Below are 11724 nucleotides of genomic sequence, written 5' to 3'. Positions count from 1 at the left end.
AAATAATGCAAGCAGATTGATCATTTTATATATAAAATATATACAATTCACAACGCATGCACAATTTGCATTCTTGGGTTTACCACGTGACGATGCTGATCAATCTACTGGCGTTGTTTATAGTTAACTGGTAGAGACCTGGTAGACATACCCAGTAAAATTTATTATCAAATATGCTGAACATATGAAAACTTAACAACTTTTTTCAAGTAATGTAATACACCAGTCGTGATATTTTAATCAATATAAACTAATAATTGTAAAAAAATACGGTATTTTGCAACTTTTCTTTTCTTCGTCGTGGTGGTTCACAGTCCCTTTAAGGAGTTTCATGTGGGATCAAAGTAAGTTATAATTAAAAAAACAAAGTAAGGTTATTCCAAATACCCGTGTTAAATGTAAATCAAGTATTTGAAAGCAACATGAAGTCTTTTACAACAGCTATAACTCTGTCAGTTCCATTAAATTGAATTGACTTAATTTTAGTTTAGTGTGCATCTAATTTTATTGTGCGATGGCTCTGTAAATTGATAATAAAAGAATCGACCAGATTCTGAAAAAAAGTAATTGGTTCTGTATTCATGGATATGGCTTTTATTAAATACTCTTTTTATCATAAGGAACTATGCAACTTATAAGTTTAACGTTATTGAGTCTTTCTGTGAAACGTTATTATTGGAAACCATAACCAATTGATTATGGAAGTAGCTAGGATTTGCACGGATGCTGCAAGCTTGAAAAGTAAATATTAAAATTTTAAAATGGTACTTAGTTAAATATAAGTAAGATTAAGTAGGATTTATTGTATAGTTAAAATAGTGTGATATGTTGTAATATAATCAGGTGTTTTCCAACTGAAATATACTTATTTCAAAATACATGTATTTAAAAAGTACTGCTAACATGTTCCGTTCAGTTCAATCTATTCTTAAGAACAGGGAATTATTGGAATTAATGTGAAGGTTTACATGCTGGAAGAATTTCTCCATGATGCTGACCCAGCCCTCATGAAAACTATACATATCTCACTCAAATCGCTTCTTATTGAAACATTCAACACATCTTAAAACAAACCCCTTAAAAAGACCTGTTAAAAAGATGATTAAAATACAAGTGTTTGCAAATATGGAGTTATTGTGAGTCAGTGTGGTCACTTCTCTGAGTATATTCAACATTCATTTTTCCTGTCAGTTTGTAACACAGACCTGGGAAGAAAATATTTATTATATTATTATCTTTGATAATTCAACAAATATACGATACCTTGCATATTTTTTTTAGATTTATTCCCCTTATTTTCCCATATTTTGCAGATTGTCACATTATTGCAGTTTTATCTTAAAACCCTGTTTAAAATAGGTTTCTTACGTTATTGAAATTTTTTTACTCTTATATCTGTATAAACAAGCAAATTTGAACGGAAGTAATTGTTTCAACAATCAACATTATTTTGAAAAATAAACAACAACAATTGACCTTATCGCGATGACGTCACAAAAGGGGCAGTCCCTTAGCGACGGTGAAAACAATGCCCTAGATACGGTCGATTTACTACGCTGATTAAGCACCTCTGCTGATATTTCGTCAATTGCATTCCTATTGGGAAGTCGATAGGTAATTAAATGTCCTGTAATTGGTGTTTAAAATGTCTTTTGACTATTATGAAGGGTTTGATTGCACTTCGAAAGCCCGATATGATCAGAAAATAAAACTAATTGGACTTAATGAATGTCCGTACAAATTGCAAGCTGGATGACCCGACCAAGTGGCCGATGATCGAGTACGACGACATTCATGATTAACTTTCTCACTGAGACACCGGGTAAATTCGTTTATTCTGTAATAATGGGAGTATCCTTGTAGATGTTGATGTAATGAGTATTGTCGTTCTTTTCAGGGTTCATTCATCTTCGAACATTATAATTATATTTCTACTATGTCAATTTATCATGCTAATGTGAAGCTGTAAAATACGTAGGGAATCTGGTACATGACTTACTGAAAGCCTTAGTTGTGTTCATTGTAATGAGTACGAGTGACAAATATTAAAATTAACACACATATATCTGTATAAATATTTGTTTGTCAAACATTATTTACCCCCGTTGCTGTCAAACGTAATTTCTTTTTTATGATGTCGATCGTTTATTGTCGTAACATTAAATCTTAATACGGAATGACGTCTTTTTAATTAACTGATACACGCTAAATACGTTACTTGTTTTTTTACGTAAATTTTATAATTATTAAATACTTTAATAAATTAATCGGGCTAGTATCTTTACGGTGTAAATTTCTGATAATCTAAATTGGACATGACTTTTTATTTGACCATATGTCACATATCTAATTTAAGCAACTGTTAAGTACATCGGCGTTAATTATTCATCCAAATGACTGCTTAATACTACCAGAAAGAGGAGACATGGTGGCATCTATCGTGTTAAATGACACTGTCTGGGCCACCCAGTGTGGTTTGACACCTTTTTGTCAGTTAAGTTTGGACAATATTTGATCAAAACGAGATAATCGGATTATGCAAAACAAAGGGGCATTTTAACACCAGAATACAAAAGCTTACACGATTTTAAGAATGATGCAAACAATCAAATGAAACATATTGCATTTAATTTAATTCAATGTTTATTTAAGGTGTCAACGTGTTTTATAAAGCAAAGTTTGTATATTCAATTATTTCGGCATAAAATTTTTGGCTTAAATGACTGCTCAGTATGACAAGAGATGACATAGAGGTATCATAAATTGTGTTTAATGACCACATGTGGTTTATGCAGAGCCCCAAGTATAGGTCCCCAGCTGGCTTTATGACACCGTGTTTTCTTTGTCTGGACAGTATCCGATCATAACGAGATAATCGGTTTGTGATGAAGAAAGGGGCATTCAAATACCTAACATGCAATCTCCACGCAGAGTTGTCGTTCCATGCTCTCACATACAACCTCTGCCATCACAAGAAAATCCTACCAGATTCGGTAGGATGTTATTTTATTTTTTTAAGTATTATATTATGAAAAGGAATATTATTTTATTTTATATTTTGAAAATAGTGTATAAGTTTAGGTTCATAATAAAAAAAATTACTTTAATTAAAAAAGTAAAAATAACTGTTGACAAATTTAAAAATAACCGTTGATACTGTAAGACGCCCACGTGGTTCGACTATTATGACTTAGTTGGTAATAACGGCAGGGAGTTTAGATCATTATACATATATGGCTCTTATTTTCCGGTTAAACATTAAACTCTTGTTTTAACAAAGGAAACAATTATACGGCACGTTCTTTTTCGGCATTGTTTTCTATGACGTTGTAACTGTTAGACGCGATTATTGTATCACGTGGCTCAGCTATCATCACGTGGTTGTGTATGATGGCAGGGATTAGATCCAGCTATGCTGGTTCCAGTCAAATCTCTGCGCGGAGGTTGCCTAACATGCGGAAACAAAAAGTGTCGAAATTGGTGTGAATTAAATAAAAACAATAACATTTATCATGAGAATTTATTTAATACGTAACAAGGTAATAAGGTAACAAATATAGAGGTTCAAACCAGCTACTATATGTTGCATATATTTAAAATTTATTGGTTGTTTGTTTTCATCCTTATTTGTGTTCGTTCATGAAATTAAATTTATTATGAAAGAATTTCTATTTCTGGGTATTTTTATTCTAAAAAATGGTCGCGAAGATGTGCCTTAACTTAAGAAAATTGCGAGCAGTGTTAAATATTTCAATGCAAATAAAATGGCGACAGCGCTTTTGTTTTCACCGTCGTCAAGGGGCATGTAACTCTAACTGACGCAAGTGCCCGGATGTTGCGATAAGGTCAATTGCTTAGCACCAAAGAAATAGTTCTGATACACTATTTTAAAAAGTAGATCAGATGTTTCTGAATTAATGTGTTCAAATAACAATGTTCTGAAGTTTTCAACTTAATGAACCTGTTTATGAACCAAATTTGAAGGACTTAATTTTCATATCATGAGCTATAAATGTATGAATAACACATAACAAGGCATACGTTCAGTTTCCTTCAGAAAAAAACTAATGTCATGTACAACCATTGCTGACATCACTGCTAAAATAGAGATTGTTAGTTGGTGCATATCCTAACTGACACTTCATGTTTATTATATATTATAAGATGGTAATATTGTATTGGTGTACATGTCGATTTTATACGTATTTAAGTGTTTGCTTACCAGATACAGGCAAAACCGTAGAGGTTCATGATCACCAGGCATTGTCTACTTCATGCGGTTGGAAGCAACGGCTATTAACGCTGACGGACTCTTCTGCAACTTAAAACCTGAAAATGGAAACCAAAAAGGCTCCTGACACGGCGATCTATACCATCTATATATGCTCTGTGACTATCCTGACTTATGGAGAAAGTAAAACTATATGTCAAAAAAAGATACTAAACAAATGAAGGAGAGCATCAAATATATCACAAAATTTGTTTGTTTTTTTTAATGAAAAGAAAAACTTAAGAAAATACTAATTATTGGTATACTCAAATAAGTATCTCAAATGCACTTCACAATAAAAATTCTTGGCATCAATTAATTTATTTAACCTGTATGAAATGCAAAAACACGTACAAAAATCGCCTAAATATAACAATTGTTTTGATAACACGAATTCAGCGTTACAAAAGCACAATTAAATTTATTGGTATCAAGAAATGGTTTAAAAAAACTTAATTCCAAGAAAGTGTCACAAACGCAATTCACTATTTACGCCTTGATATCAAGAACAAGTGTCACAAAACGCACTTCCCTATGAATTTACGCCAAGAAAAGCGCCACAAATTCACAAATAATCCTCTATATCTCAATATGAAGTGAGAAATCCACGTCACTCTGAACGTTTTTTTTTATACCAAAAAAGCATGGCAAATGAACTTATAACGCTCTTGACATCGCTATAACGTGTACAAAACGCACTTCACAGTTAACTTACTTGCAGCAAGAGAAGCGTCAACAAGAGATTGACATTTTTTAAAATCCGTATTTAACTGAATAAAGCATCTATTTAACCGAATTAAGCGTCTTAAATGCGCTTTACTATTTCACAAGCACTCGAGGTAACACCTTATTCGCTATTTTAAATAAATAATGGTCTTAGAATTTCGTTGAATGAAAATCACTTACAATAGCAACCAAAAATATTGTTATGAATAATACTACTCTTGTTGCTAACAAGCAATCTGCTGTGATAGCCTTCGGATTTCCATAATATTTAAACTCGTGGGAAATCAGGAACGGACATCCTATGATCATAGTAGGAACACCTATTTATAGAAGCTTACGCCTTTAATGTTATAGACGGACGTGCAACATGCCAGCCCTGTTATCCTCATCTGTCAGTAGTTACATGCGAGTACAAACAGACCACGTGTATTATTATGCATGAATCGCTCGATCTTATAACAGACATACCAGAGATCAAAGGTGCTGGAACCGCTTGCTGGTCTCGTACTATTGCGAACACATAAGACCAGTGCGAGCCATAAAGCTCGATTCAATCGCTGGCCTCACAATTACACAAATACATAGAGGATAATTGTTGGATTCGATGGAATATCGATTTTATTTCACGAGTGATCATATAAAATAATATTTTCACGAGTGGCGCAAAAACAAATTTTCTTTTTATTTTATGCATTTTTTTCACCGTTTATTTACATTGTAAAAGAGTTTAACTGGATAATTTCGCTGGATCGCGTCAATTCGTCGAAAAAATGACGTCATTTCACAGGAAAACAGTGAAAAATATCGATATTTTTCACTGTTATTTTTCACTGCTTACAACAGTGAAATACCAGTTTTATTTGACTGATATTTCTCTATAAACCCCCGGAAAGCATAAAATAAAAGACAATCGTTGTTTCATAAAGCTGGAGTCGCTCTCTAGCAATAAAGACAATAGGAGATCATGTATGTATTAACTAATAATGCTTGAATTTCTCGCTCGCGCGCACTTAATAATCAATGCACAAGTGCAGATAAGCAGGTGCATTTAGTTTGAAGTTTTGCGTTGTCCAACAGTATTTCATTCATATCTCGGCTGTTCGTTAACAGAACAGAAAGTTTATTCATATAACTTGAACATTTACAGTTCATCGTTACATATACATAACTGACAATATATAAGCAATAAGCACATGTTAACCAACTCACTCATTTCCTGGTTAGCTGGTTTGTCAGTACTAAGCGTACATATATGCATCGTCGGACACCACGGGTCTATTCATTACGTTACTCTCCATGATGTATGAGTATGGAACGCCATAGTCTTACGTTGTCACATTTCTTTCTGTCTTCTTAAGAAGGTGTCGTATTATGTCAAACCGTCGTGTTATCTTGTCCAAATGTGGTGTTGATTTGTCGAAATACATTCCTATTATGTCAAACCGTCGTGTAATCTTGTCCAAATGTGGTGTTGACTTGTCAAATTGTCATGCTATCTTGTCCAAATGTGGTGTTGACTTGTCAAAACACAGTCTTATTATGTCGAACAGTCGTGCTATCTTGTCAAAATCATGTGCTGACTTGTCAAAATATAGTCCTATTATGTCGAACCGTCGTATCATGTGCTGACTTGTCAAAATACAGTCATATTATGTCAAACATTCGTGTTATCTTGTCAAAATCATGTGCTGACTTGTCAAAACACAGTCCTATTATGTCGAACCGTCGTGCAATCTTGTCTAAATCTGGTGCTGACTTGTCAAAATACAGTCTTATTATGTCAAACAGTCGTGTTATCTTGTCAAAAGCATGTGCTGACTTGTCAAAATACAGTCATATTACTGTTCCCAAATGAAAACCACGGATATGGCAAGCAGTTCGACGCATAATCCCAAGAAACTAGGTTTTTTATGAGAACCTAGGTTCTCATTCTGAGAACCTAGGTTCTCATAAAAACCTAGGTTTTTAAATGAGAACCTAGGTTCTCATGAGAACCTAGGTTTTCAAATGAGAACCTAGGTTCTCATGAAAACCTAGGTTCTCATTTGAAAACTTGGGTTCTTGAAACCTAGTTTCTTGGGATTATACGTCGAACCGCTTGCCATACGCTTCTCAAAATCCCTGCCTTCATTACCAACCACGTGATTAGAGCCTAGCCGCGTGGTGCAATAATTTTACCGTTGCTATTTTTTCGGCGTAAGCTGCATAAGCCAGCTTTTCACCCTGACTTGACCTTTGTAAGTGTCCAATAAAATTCAAATAAAATTTCCCGCGGCTAGGTACGAATGAATACACTTCATTTATTCCATTGGCTGATTTGAGTATACCACCAGAACATTGGAAACATATCCGCGTCTTTGTACCACTGTTTTACTGTATGAAACAATTTTATCTCTAATGAAAAGGCTTAATAGATAGAACAGTTTTACACTCAATTCTCGACATCAATACAGTTTGTGCGTACACCTTTTATTTTCAGAGTATTACCAGCGCAAAAGCGTTTATACTTAAAAGGCTATGTTCTCATATTTAGTACTTACTTCCATATTCCTGTCAACATGTTAACATGTAAAAGTATAAAGAGCAGTGGAAGCGAGGCCTCACTTTAAAGAATTGCATTTCAACCCGCGAGGTTTCGGGTCAAGTCGCGGACATTCAGAGTTTATATACAGGTCATCACCGGAGTTCGCGGTCAGTAAAATAATCGTTATATAATAAAGACGCTATCCGTGAACTAGGTTACCTGGAATTTTCTTTAGACCAGAAATATGTTAAAAGAAGATATTCAGCAATATAATTATGGTATGTCAATAATAGATTCTTAATGTGTTTTCAACAATACAATGATAAATATTATTTTTAATAAATTTAACAATTATTCCACCATATTGCCTAATGTACTAAAGTGATATTATGAGCATGTAACAGTTTATAGGTGTCTATCGCAACCGTTGATTATTTTTGATGTTTCTACTTCATATACACTTATAGTAATTAATGCAGCATCAACATACTAAAACAATATACCAGAAAGAGAAAAATAATGCATTGGAATATTAACCGTACTTTCGTTTGACAACTGATCATGCGTTTACGAGTTGAACCTAAATTTAGTTTTAGTGCAGATTTGTTCATACGACACAAAGACACAATATTGTTTTACGGATCATTTCGGCTTACAGGACTGGGTGGGTCACGTAAGAATATCGAATATAAAATATATTTTTATAAACAACTGGTAGCAAGGTGAGTTGCAGATAATTGATCAGTAACCACATTTTAACTAACTATTTTGACCTGTTAATTCTTTTCAGCTCAATTCAACAGTGCAAAATGCCCATAATATCACTTTAAGCATGAGCACGATGATTCTCGATACTGTTAATAATCGAATCAAATAGCAATGCCCGACAGACCACTAAAACAGGTTTGTTCTCGTGTGGCCGGTTGACTCATATGTTTAAATTTCACTTCCATTCTTCTTTTGGTTTTCTGTTTTGTATCTATAGGTTTATGACCAGCAATATGTTATAATGTAAAATAAGCCGCGAAAACTCCCCGTAACATCCCGTACTGCGTGTGATGCAGCTAAGAACTGCACAGAAAAAGACATTCGCTATCCTTGATCTCATTCATTAAACTATTTACGCCGTATATCTTTTTAAAAGATATTTCTTGTTCTTTGATACATTTAGCCACGGAGCGTATATTGAGTCTATTATCTGGAGTCCATGATTTAGCCTTAGGTCATATATTTATTATGGGCCTAAACTTATACTCTGTTTTCAAAATGTAAAAGAAAATGATACTACTTAAACCAAATCTGGTCATTCTATACATAGATGGTGACGTCACTACGTTATTGTCACCTCAATGCTAGGACGCATCACATCTGATTTGGGGATTTGTGCTTCCGCAAAAATAGTTCCGCGTAGGAATGAATATTTTTGTATAATGAGAAAACGGTGTTAAATATGTGTTTAAAATGGAATGTTGTTTAAAGAAATGTTATTTAATATCGTCCCCTCCCCGCGAAAATGGCCAACCTCAAAATTTACAAGTTTTCAGGAGAAGGAAAAAACTTCATTTTTTTAAAAAAAATTACAGAATGAAGCTAAAACTTTGCGTGATGACTTTGTAGATATCCCTACATGTGTCATAATGTTTAAAGTGACGTTTGACTGTTTCTGTAGTCAAAGCTTGAGTTAGGCAATTTTCTCATATTTGTTTTGAAATTAAAATCGCTGGAGTTTGAGATACGCCAAATGCGTTTTTGATCTGCCAAGTTCGAAATTTAAGCCAATGGCAATTTTCAATTTTTCGTCCAGTTACGCCATTTTCGAATAAATCAATGAACGGGTTTTTCATAATTAAGTAATATTCTGTGCTATTTATGTGACCTAATCGTTAAATTTAAACCAGGCTGATCAAAGGTATTCCTCATAAATGGACGCTCATTTGAATATCTGCTTTCATTTGATTTTCGTTTTTCTGTTTGGTTTAACGTCGCACGGATGTATTAATTGATAATATGACCACTTCTTTTGTAGTTTGTCATTGTCGGAGAAGACACATGTCATATTCGGGCATATTTTGTCATGTTTAGACTGATAGGTAGAACTACCGTCCGTCCGTAAGGAGTATGTGATCTAAAGTCAGCGACCTTAACCACTCGGTCACTGAAGCATCATTTTTCAGACTAGACAGTTCAGTATAGTTCGGTATTATTGGATTGTGCAGAGGGATAAATAATTCTGACACGTCATAGTAAATTTGTGATAGTTTCTTAACTTTATTACCAGTAAAATAATGAATTTAAATACAAAACAAAACTTGTTAACAATTAACTCCAAAAGATCATCTTGATACGTAATCAAAAAATGTAATGAACCATCTACGACTATGAATGGAATATTTTTACAGGAATAAGTTGAACTCTTACAGCTTGTTAAGTAAATTAACAAAATCAAATTAATATTTATCGGTTAAACAATATTTTAAGAATGTTGAATAATAATAACAACATTCCGAATTCAATTAGTTTTGATATTGTTACTTAACAAGCTGTTCAGTCACAACATGTTCGTTTAAATGTGTTAAGCAAATAAAAAAAATAATAACAAACTGGACTAGAGTTGTTTTCTTTTAGGTTAAAACACTCAATTGAACTAATGCAGATCTATCATCTAAATCTCATATTGCATAATGGATTTGAAAAAAATGTTGCCAAAATCAGATTAAAAGTGTCTAAAATATTACCAATTTTCAACAATTAGTTAGAACACCCTCCTGAACAACAAGTATCAGAAAGTAGAAGTGACTTTTTTTATTAATGCTATCTTTGATAACAAGGGGGAATGTATGCTAATAGTAACAGTGTTTTTGCTGTTTTAATTTCAAATAACTCAATTCTTACTCATCTGAAACTGTGATAAATTTATATTATTTATAATCTTAAATAGCTTCGATATCTATAAATGTGCTTAGCTAGCTTATGAAATGTTTAAATTGTTTCTGTCATAACACTTAGTTACAATTCGAATGATATGCTCATTCTAAGCATTAGGATAGGTTCAGTAAAAGCAGTACTCATGATGAACACTTAAAATCAATATGAACAACGTTTAACGTTTATATTAAAAACAAACTGGCATGTCCTTAGAATAATGTAAGTATTCAAGAACAACAATTATAATTATGAACACTGGATTCAATATGAACAACTTTTAACACTTATGATAAAACAAACTACATGTTATGTTGTTTCAAGAAAATCAATACTCAATATGAACCAACAGTTAGGTCTTATGTGATGAACATCTTCTAAGAATAATATCAGTATTCAAGAACAACAATTATAATTTTAAATATTTGGATTCAATCCGAACAACTTTTAACACTTATGTGAAAACAAACTACATGTAGTGTTTCTGTGAAGAAAAGCAAAACTAATTATGAGCGCTTGATTCAACACTAATAAACTTTTAACCGGTTATGTTAAAACAAACAACATGTTAGATAACAGCAATTTCAGTAATCAAAGTTTCTCTCAAGAAATAAAATCATAATTCTGAACCATTTTATTTACTATAAATTGTAAACTTTTAACGCAAACTTTAATGTCATTAAAGCACAACCTCAAAATCTATTTGTTGTATTTGACTAGTCAAGTACTATTGAGCAAGCATTCAAATGACACATTCACGAATGCACAATTATCAAAATACTCCGTGAATCTCTTAACAAAAAGATACTAATGATCACTTGAGCTGTACACCAGTACAGTACCGCCCTGGAACAAAAACAGTTCCATTCCAGCAAAGAGTAGGTTCATTAAACATGGGACAGATTGTCATAAAACCCATGAAAGTCTTTCGGTATAACTGATTTGAGTTCCATGAGATGCTGGTATTTCCCTTTCTTTATGGGGATACTACTTGTGTAGAGTTTATTAGGCACATCTTCAACTGACAATTTATTGGTTCTGTTGCCTCTGGCTCTCGGTATTTAAAGAAATTCTATGTCGCTGTGATCAAGTTTGTACTCAATTGTTCCATTTGTGTTGTACCTTAACACTCTTATATCAGTTACAGTAGATGACCCTACACCTAGTCCTGGTCTAATTGAAGTGTAGTAGTTAAGGCCTTCATAGTTATTAAAGAAGTTGTGATCAAGGTATTTCACTTTATACTTTGGATTTTTTGTTTTAGCGAGCGCGATATTGTCGA

This window comes from Dreissena polymorpha, chromosome 15 (assembly GCF_020536995.1).
Source record: "Dreissena polymorpha isolate Duluth1 chromosome 15, UMN_Dpol_1.0, whole genome shotgun sequence".
Classification (NCBI taxonomy): Eukaryota; Metazoa; Mollusca; class Bivalvia; order Myida; family Dreissenidae; genus Dreissena; species Dreissena polymorpha.
The sequence above is the reverse complement of the archived record's forward strand: the minus strand, read 5'-3'. Positions refer to the sequence as shown.